The 9,817-nt window shown below is 36.7% G+C and overlaps 1 non-coding gene across 1 annotated transcript; it reads right to left on the bottom strand.

Moving 5' to 3' along the window:
* Positions 1-6,426: 6,426 nt before the first annotated feature.
* On the bottom strand, positions 6,427-6,532 carry LOC121988077. The gene has a single exon (XR_006113839.1). It is a non-coding gene; the product is annotated as a small nucleolar RNA R71 (small nucleolar RNA).
* Between the last annotated feature and the right edge of the window lie 3,285 nt (positions 6,533-9,817).

Genomic DNA, 9,817 nt, shown 5'->3' with positions numbered 1-9,817 from the left:
CATGAGCAGTTTTAGTTTTCATTGCTGTTTAGTATTTCCTGATGCAGCATGATATTCTGTTAATTCCATGCAGCAACGATTCCTTTATTTTCTAGATTCTATTGCATGCCTAGTAGTTGAATTGGTTTTACTTTCACAGCATGCTTAAGTTGTTCTAGTTTCCTATTTGCTATTGGAATAACATGAGCAGTTCTATTTTTATAGCATGCAGATTTTTATAAGTAAAGTATGCAGATTTCGATAGGCTTAATATGCAGATTTTTGTTAAGCTTTGCATGCAGATTTATGTTAAGCTTTGTATACAGATTTTCAGTACGTAGGGTGTGTTCTAGTGCACACCAAGTGCTTGATAAAATGCTTAGCTCAATATAATGCTACAGTAGGCATTTTAATAGCTCAGTTAATGCAGTGGAAGCATTTAAAATAACTTATTTAGTCTTGCTTCAGCTTATATGGGACTACGGTCCAATGGGTGGGCTCCCACAGTCGCCTCTAGGTTCAGATAACCTAGTTCTAGGTTCAGATAACCTAGTTAAAGCAAGGTAAGAAAATTAGCTATGAAATCAGTATTTTATTTTGAGCAGTGGCACTGTACTGGATTAGATATCCATTGGGTTGGGCTCCCACAGTCGTCCCTAGGTTTAGATAACCTAGTAAACCCTACTAGACTCGGAACTTGCAATCCCGGGTTTAGTTAGGGATGCGCGCACTGCCGGACCCATCAGCAACATGATTACTATTTTGATCTATTATGTAAATAGTTTTCAAAACTTCACAAATTAGTTATGTGAATACAAGTTAGACTCAGTTTAGCATTAATTAGTTCAGCTAATGTATCAGTTCAGTTTCCTATTGATACACATGATAGTTCTATGATTAGCTGTACATGTTTAGTATTTCAGTTAGCATGATTCCTTTGCTATTTATGAGCATGATTAGCTATACATGTTTAGTATTTCAGTTAGTATGATTCCTTTATTGCTATTTATGAGCATGATTAGCTATACATGTTTAGTATTTCAGTTAGTATGATTCCTTTGCTATTTGTGAGCATGATTAGCTATACATGTTTAGTATTTCAGTTAGTTGATTTCTTTGCTATTTATGAGCATGATTAGCTATACATGTTTAGTATTCCAGTTAGTTGATTTCTTTGCTATTTATGAGCATGAGTAGCTTTACATGTTAGCATTCAGTTTTAGCATGTTTTATTTATATACATGCATATCGAGTTTTTGTGAGTAGGATAGCGTTCACTAAGCTTTTAGCTTATAGATACTATTTTCCTCCTACTGCAGATAAAGGAAAAGCTAAAGTATAAGGAAGAAGGCGACAAGGAGATGCTGTGACGGTGTGTGATGTGTGGACTATGGAGATCCTTGAGACTTAGCTAAAGAACTCACTTAGTTTAAGAATTTGTTTAGCTTAATTTCTTATTAAGTTGATAAGAAAATTTTGTAGTAAGAAGTTATGTTTCCGCTTTTCATTACCTGCATGTTTTGATTTATTAAACTGCGTGGTTGTGAAAGTATATGTTCCAGCCGCCTGTGGCTGAGTATACTCTGTATGTATTTACGGATATGGTCACCGGTACAGGGGAGACTCTGCCGAAATTTTTCGATAGGGTTTCCATGTGATTTTTTTATCATACCGGTTAAGTAGAGTTAGTAGTCAAGTAACGGTCATCCTTAGAGTGTAGTAGTAGTAAGAAGGGTGGTCGTTACAGTCTCGGCAAGTTACAGTTGATGCTGATTGATTCTGTCTGAAATCGGAGAAGATGGACTGCGGGTTAGGTGACTTCGCTGTTGACTATGAGAAGACTCTGAGCTGGAAGAAGGTAGCATTGAACGATCCTACATGTCAAAAAAGAAAGTAGAGTGAAGAAAAACATTAGAAATCGGATCACGGAGGGGTCTTTGGCGCATGCACTCCGACACTCAGGGAGGGGTCAAATAGATGATCGAAGGAAAAAAAAAAAGGAAAATAGTAGAAAGTGAACAATGACTTTGAGTGTGTAAATGTTGCCTAGCGTAATGTAACATACCTGTGCCTTTCAGATAGGGTTGTAAATGAACCAAGTGTTCATAAACAAGCTTGGTGTTCAGCTTGGTAAGAGCTTATTTTTGTTCGTTCAATATACACAAGATTAATTAAACAAATAATCTTGAATAACTCATTAAGCTAAACAAACAAGCTTGAATACATATGTGTTCAGCTCATTAACATTCGTGAACAACGTTTGTGAACAATGTTCGTGAACAACGTTTATGAACAATGCTCACGAACCATATTCATTAATAAAACTCTTTTCAATATGCTAAATAAATAATAAAATAAAATAAAAAAAATAAATAAATTTAAATTATCAAGTTCAATAACCTATCAAACAACTAGAAGTTTCAAACAATCAAACAAGTTTGAATTGAGAGCTCGATAACATCTAAACGAACTAGACTCGAACCAAACTCAAGCTAAGCTTGAATCTCAAGCTTGATAATATCTAAACGAATCAAGCTCAAGCCAAGCTTCAAACAAGCTCAAAGCTCATAAAAAATAAATCAAGCCAAGCTTAAACGCTCATTTCAAAAGCTTGGTTCATTTTAAGCTCGGCTTGGCTCAGCTTGATTACCTTATCAAACAAGCTTGAACACCCTAAAGCTCGGCTCAGCTTGGCTTGTTTATAACCCTACTTTCGAAGAAGACCCCTTATCTATTTTTCTGTGTATGAATACCAATTATTTCTAAAAAAAGGGCCAACCATTTTGACATTCTGACACATTTCCAAAAATAGATCCACCATTTCTATGCTTTGTAGAGTAGAAGCTTTTGTCATACAAACTGCACCGGGAATATTTGTTTGATTCTCTAACAACTGTTATGTAAAATGCCAAAAAGGAATATTATATCGTTGGATTGATGGGTCCTTAACATGATTTGATGATAGGCCGACCGAGTCGCCTCTATCGTCCGATCAGACCACATTCGCAGATGGGTTGGATTGACTAAGGATGACCCTCTAGAGGACTCGACCTCCGCTCGACCTCTTCACTCGACCTAAGAGTCTAGTCGGGTTATATGCCTAGCATATCCAATTAGACCAAAAGGACTCGATTTTGAATGCCACCAATGTCGTTTAAGGTTCTATCGACCTCGAGGGACTCAAGATCCGATCTATAGGCTTGATCCAGATGCCTAGAAGGGTTTCGAGAGCTTGGATGTGGATAAAATTTTATCCACATTACAATGGATCGCGACGAAACGAGTCTAGATAAAATTTTTGGTTCGGGCACCCGGACCGCCTTCGCACATGGGCACTTAGCGAGGCACCCTAATTGAATCGGACCACAGTCAACTTCAAGTTTACTTTTTTTTCCGGATCTTCCGCTCTGACTCCGCTGGTTTTGGTGATTGCGGTCATCCAGAATAGTGTGATGTGCATAGATTATATATACTTTTATGCATGCTTTGACGCACATCTACTTGTATTTCATAAGCATAATCTATGTTTATTGCACCCTATTTCATTATAATGTCATATTTCCATCATATTTTGTTCGGAGATCTACTCTTTGCTTGTTTTGATTAATAGGATGCAATTTGGAGCAAAAACGGAGCTTAAATGAAGTCTAGAGCTTTCGGAGTGTCACGGGCATACAAAAATATAGTTTTCCCAAGTTTAGGCCGTGTGGAGACCACACCCCCATGTCAAGGCCGTGTAGGGGGCGTGCTAAGGCCGTGTGAACTTCACACGGCTGTGTGAAGGCCGTGTGAACATCACACGGCCGTGTGAAAATTCAGCACTGCAGACCAAAAGTAAAATGATCATAACTTTCTGCTCGGTTAGAGTTATGAGCCGTTCCAGATATCAAAATATAGATAACTTCAATTTCTACAACTCTTATGAAGACTTAAACCAGATAAAACTACGTTCTGAAGGTCTAAAATGCGTTTCTATGAGACACGGCCTTGGCACACGGCCGTGTGGAATTCCTGCATTGCACACCAAGAGTAAAACAGGCATACCTTTGTGCTCCGTTGGTGTTTTGGGATGTTCTTTGAACCAATTTGTAGATAGCTTCAATATCTACAACTTTGAAGAAGACATTAACCAGAGAAAATCCCATATTGATGGAGTAAAAGATGTTGCAATAAGACATAGCTATGCAGGGGGGGTGTGTGAGCCACATGGCCATGTGATGTAAGGGGGTGTGAGCTCCACATGGCCGTGTGAGCCACATGGCTGTGTAATGTTTCCAGAGGAGAAGTATGACATGGCCGTGTGAATCCACACGGCCGTGTAACCTTAACAGAGCAGGAGAAGAACATGGCCGTGTGTGGCACACGACCGTGTAGGCCATCCAGTGTTGAAACCTTACATGTCCGTATAGATCTACACGGCCGTATAAAGAAAACAGAAGCAGAACATGACATGGCCATGTGCACCACACGGCCGTGCATGGCTAACAGAGAGGAGAGTGGGCAGGGCCGTGTGAACCTCACATGGCCGTGCCACGGGGCCGTGTGGCTTCCAAACTTCACCTCTATTTAAACCCTTCTTCAAGATTTGAAAGGAGATCTTCTCCCTCTTGGGAGAGAGCGAGATTTGGGTCTTTCCTTCCAATTTTGGGAGGATTTCTGGGCAATCTAAAGGCGGATCTTCAACGGATTCGACTCCGAGAGCGTGGATTGGATCCGAAGACCAAGCTTTATCTTAGATAAGTTTTCTTTCTCTCCTCTTCTTGGATTGGGGATCAAGAAATGCTTGTAATCTTTGTATTTTCAGATTTCTCTCTTCGATTCATGGAGTAGATCTCTTTGTTTTAGGATGAGGGAGTATTTGTATGATGAATTGATGTAAACTCTTGTGGATTTGCCATTTTCTTGCTTCTATGATATTGTCTTGTTTGTATCAATTCAATCTTGGATGAATTGTTGTGTTGTGGATCTAATTCTCATTTTAGATTGATTGTTTGAATGTCCTATAGATCTTATAAAGATTATCTCCCACTCAATTTTCCGAGGGAAGCACGCGAAAGGTGTAAGCCCGTGTAAGGACGTTTGAGGGATAAGATTTAGGGAAAAATAGGATAATTCAAGAGGGTAGGATAGAATTAGGGATTAATCTTTATATCTTATGGGTTGAGAAGTATGATCTTTGTGTTGATTTTCCGAGGGATCTTCGTGACAGGAACATGCCCGTGTAAGGACAACATAAGTTCATATCTAATCGATCACATTTAGGTATAGATTTCAGTCCTAGGCCGGTTGTCTATTGCAAGAGAGAACCGACAACCTTCTATAAATGTTGGACAATTGAGAAATAGGATTTGGTAGATCATTTACATTGAGGAATCTTACAAAGAAACTAAAACTCCTAGAACATTCCTTTATCATAGCCCATAATCTTGTTTGTTGATCTTTTATTTCTATGTTTACTTTTCATTAGTTACATTTAGCTTTTGGAAACCAATTGATTAGTTGTTTAGCTAACTCGTATTGAAACATTTCTAGTGCTTATTCCAGTCCCTGTGGATACGATAATCTTTTATATTACTTGCAACATTTCTGTACACTTGCGGAGAGTGAACTAGTTTTTGGCGCCATTGCCGGGGACTGCGCTATAACATTAGATATTATCAATTGAGTTACACTAAACATAACTTTTCTTTCATTAACATTAGTATAATTGTAACTAATCTTTAGAATTCTGTTTTTCTTGTATTCTTTTATACTTTTTGTAAATTTTTCTTGTTGCTATTCTAATTCTGCATTCTTGATTTCTAGCATTCTAGTCTAGCTTTTCTCTGTTCTTCTTTTTCTTTAAATTTTTCTCTGCTTTTCTTTTGTAAACATATCTTGTTAGTTGATTAGTATATGAATTATTCTAGACATTTTCTTTTTCCTTTTGTCTTTTCTTTCTTGTTTTCATTATGTACTTTCTTTCTTGCAATTTAAATTTTGCATTTTCTTTCTTGTTTTTCATATTGCATTTTATTTTTTGTCTTTAATTCTTGATAATTTTTTTTTCTTCTTGAATATCCATGAGCACTAACATGTCAAGCAGGCCCATGAGAAATTTTTCTATACCCTTTTCTGCAAGATTTTTATTTCCCATTGTGCAACCTCAAATTGAAGCAGAAAGTTTCCAACTAGACCCAGAGATAATTTTTATGATACAAAGTCACAAATTTAGAGGAGAAGTATCAGAAAGTCCTTATCTGCATCTTGAAATATTTTTAGAGATTTGTGATTTGGTGAAATGTGAAGGAGTATCAGCAGATGCAGTTCGATTGATGACATTTCCTTTCAGTATCAAGGATAAAGCAAGGACTTGACTATATTCTCTCTGTCCTCAAAGCATCACAAGTTGGGAATAATTGGAGAAGTAATTTCTGAATCATTTTTTCCCTCCAAGCATAACAGTGTATATGAGGAATTGCATAACAAATTTTGCTCAGGCATATGGAGAATCATTGTTTGAAGCATGGGATAGATTCAAGAGTCTTCAAAGACAGTGCCCTTATCATGGTTTTGAAAAATGGTTGATTTTGCACATATTCTATGGGGGAATTTCTTTCTCAGACAAGAGTTTATTGGATTCATCAGCTGGAGGTTCTTTGATGGACAAAAGTGTAGATGAAACATATATGTTAATTGATCAAGTGACATTGAACATCCAAGAATGGTCGAATATAAGTTGGATGAAATCTCCCTCAAACATTCAAGGAGTGCAAGCCATAAATGCTATAGAGCTTGTCAAACAAATTGTAACTCAACCATCTATGAGTTTTGAAAATCACAAGTCACAGAGTGAGGAGTTCAAACATTTGGGGGCAAAACTTGATAGTATTGTTTCAAAATGGTTTAAAGAAGATTCCCCTCCAACACAGTCAAGATCTAATGAAAAGTGTGATGATGTTGGGTTGAGAAGTGGCAAAAATCATGAAGAACTTATGAAGAATGACATGTTTAGAATTGAGGAGAAGAATAATAGAAGATCACAAGAACTCAGTTCCATTTCTCTAGGAAGTTCCCAAAGGCCACAAGTACCTTTCCCTCAATGATTGATCACACCAACACTAGATAAGCAAGTTGGACCTCCTCCAAAAGCTAAAAGGGAATATGGGAAGTTAGAAGTACCTTCCCCAGGACCTTCGCTAAGGGTTCCTTTTCCACAAAGGTTAGTGGGGGTCAATGAAAATAAAGACTTCGGCAAATCCTGTGACACTAATATGGTTGAGTGCAGATTTTTGAATATATTTGAAGATGAAGACTTTTCAGATGAGGATTTTATTGATAATGCAGTGGTAAATAAGTTTTCAGATTTACCTCCAAATTTTATAGGGTGTTATAGTGACATTGAACTTTCAGATGATAAATGTGATGTGGTAGATCAACTTAAAACTGCAAGTGAAGTTATTGATCCTCTTGTTATTGATTCTCCTATTGAGGATATAGATGTTGGTTTATTTTTTGATGTATGTGTTGATGATGTTGATATGGAAGAATGTGTAGGGTGCTGTGTTGTGGAAGCAGCATCTCAAGGATCACCACATTTGTCCACACAACCCTTAGAGGTTGTAAGAATTGATCATGTTGTGGAACAATGTGTAGGGACTTATGCAGAGCTAGCAGAGTCTCAAGAATCACCATCTTGATATCATCAACACCTGAGCCAGAGTCAGTGAAGTCACATCTACATGTTTAGAAATTTCAGGTATTTCTCAGCAAAGTAAGGTTAGTATTTCTTGTGATCTTTTGGAAAATTTTATAGAGGTACCTATCATTGACTTTGTTGGATGTGATTCAATTTTTATTTCTTATTCTGCTTATCTTAATTTGGTTATGGCTCTATCTTATCTAATATGCTTGTGGGAGATTTGTTTTTCTTTTGGATGTGCAGATTTCACATGGGCCAATAATTAGAAGCTCAATCTGAACCGTCTTCGATCACCTGAAAAAATTTCCAAGAAGACGAAGATGGAGAAAGTTATACTTTACTTTATAGCTCCTTTGATGAAAGCTCTCTCCATAATAAGAGCCCTTGGTAGGAGGGTTCTAAAATATCTTACCTCTCCAAGAGCGAGATTTCGATGAATCTAATGAGGTGGTCGAGCTAATGACATTAAACAAGCGCTTCTTGGGAGGCAACCCAACTTCATTTTCCTTATTTTCTTTTATGTCTTTAGTTCTTTCTTTATAATAAACATGTATCCTCTACTTAATTTTTCTTGTCTATCTTATTTTTATAGAATTCAAAGTTGTGGAGGAATGTGAGCATTGGATAGAGGAGTATTTTTAAAACATGAATGTCAACCATTTGGAGCTCATCACTTGGTAACTTCTCTAAATTTCATAAATCTTCTCCACATTATTTTTAGTTTTCATTGGGACAATGAAAAGTTTAAGTCTGGGGGGATGCATTAGATGCATTTGATTTAGTTTAGTTTTTACATAATATTTTTTTTGTTTTTTGCTAGTTGCATCATTCATCATATCATGATTGTTTGTTCCTTAATGCAAAATACTAGCACGTTTATTATCTAGATTCATGATGTTTTAAATGATGCTAGTAGTAAGCTTTATGTACTTCTTTTCTCTATCTTGGGTAGCATGAAATAAGCTAAGAATCATATGGAGATGAGTTTTAGTTTTGGCTTAACCCTAAGGGTCTTACCTTCACTTCACTATACTTGATACTTGAATAGTTGATATCAATGAAATAGTCATGATTCATCTTGTTTGTTTAGTACTTGGTTTCCATGGTGATTTCTCAAACTTCATTTTGGTTACTGGATGAGGCTCAAATCATGTAAGTTCATTTGGAAAAATCAAAATATCTCAAAATTTGTGCTAAAAGTACATTTGTGAATAAGTTTTGCACAATACAAATACTTATGAAAAAAAATGAAAAAAAAAATGAATAAGGGATATAAAAACAACAGTTGTCATGAGTGGAATCTAGCAAGTCACCCCTTTGAGACCGAGTTAGGTTACTGGAGAAATGACTGCTTAGCTTCTTTTGAGATTGAGCACGCCTTTGAGACCTTGGGTTGATTGAGAAATATGAACCAAGTGTGTGCAAGTAAGTGCCTATCACTGGTTACTTGTCTATCACTGGAAACATTAGGAATTCAAATTTGATGACGACTTGACTAGGACATAGATTTAAACTTGAATGGTTTTAAGTACTTTTTGCACTGAGCACAAGATACTTATGCTTGAGCCATACTTGACTTTGTTTTCATGATCATGCTTGTTAGTGAAACTTTTTGATAGAGTTAGGAAAGTACATTAGGGTTTATGAATATGTTGTAGAACATATGAATGTAGATTGCAGTATTTTACTTGAGGACAAGCAAAGGTTTAAGTCTAGGGGTGTGATGTGCATAGATTATATATACTTTTATGAATACTTTGATGCACATCTACTTATATTTCATTAACATAATTTATGTTTATTGCACCCTATTTCATTATAATGTCATACTTCCATCATATTTTATTCGGAGATCTATTCTTTGCTTGTTTTGATTGATAGGATGCAATTTGGAGCAAAAACGGAGCTTAAATGAAGTCTAGAGCTTTCGAAGTGTCACGGACATGCAAAAATATAGTTTTCCCAAGTTTAGGCCGTGTGGAGACCACACCCCCATGTCAAGGCCGTGTAGGGGGCGTGCTAAGGCCGTGTGAACTTCACACGGCCGTGTGAAAATTCAGCATTGCAGACTAAAAGTAAAATGATCATAACTTTCTGCTCGGTTAGAGTTATGAGCCGTTCCAGATATCAAAATGTAGATAACTTCAAGATATAAAA

Source organism: Zingiber officinale, chromosome 5B (assembly GCF_018446385.1).
Source record: "Zingiber officinale cultivar Zhangliang chromosome 5B, Zo_v1.1, whole genome shotgun sequence".
NCBI lineage: Eukaryota > Viridiplantae > Streptophyta > Magnoliopsida > Zingiberales > Zingiberaceae > Zingiber > Zingiber officinale.
This window is presented reverse-complemented; position numbering and strand designations above follow the sequence as displayed.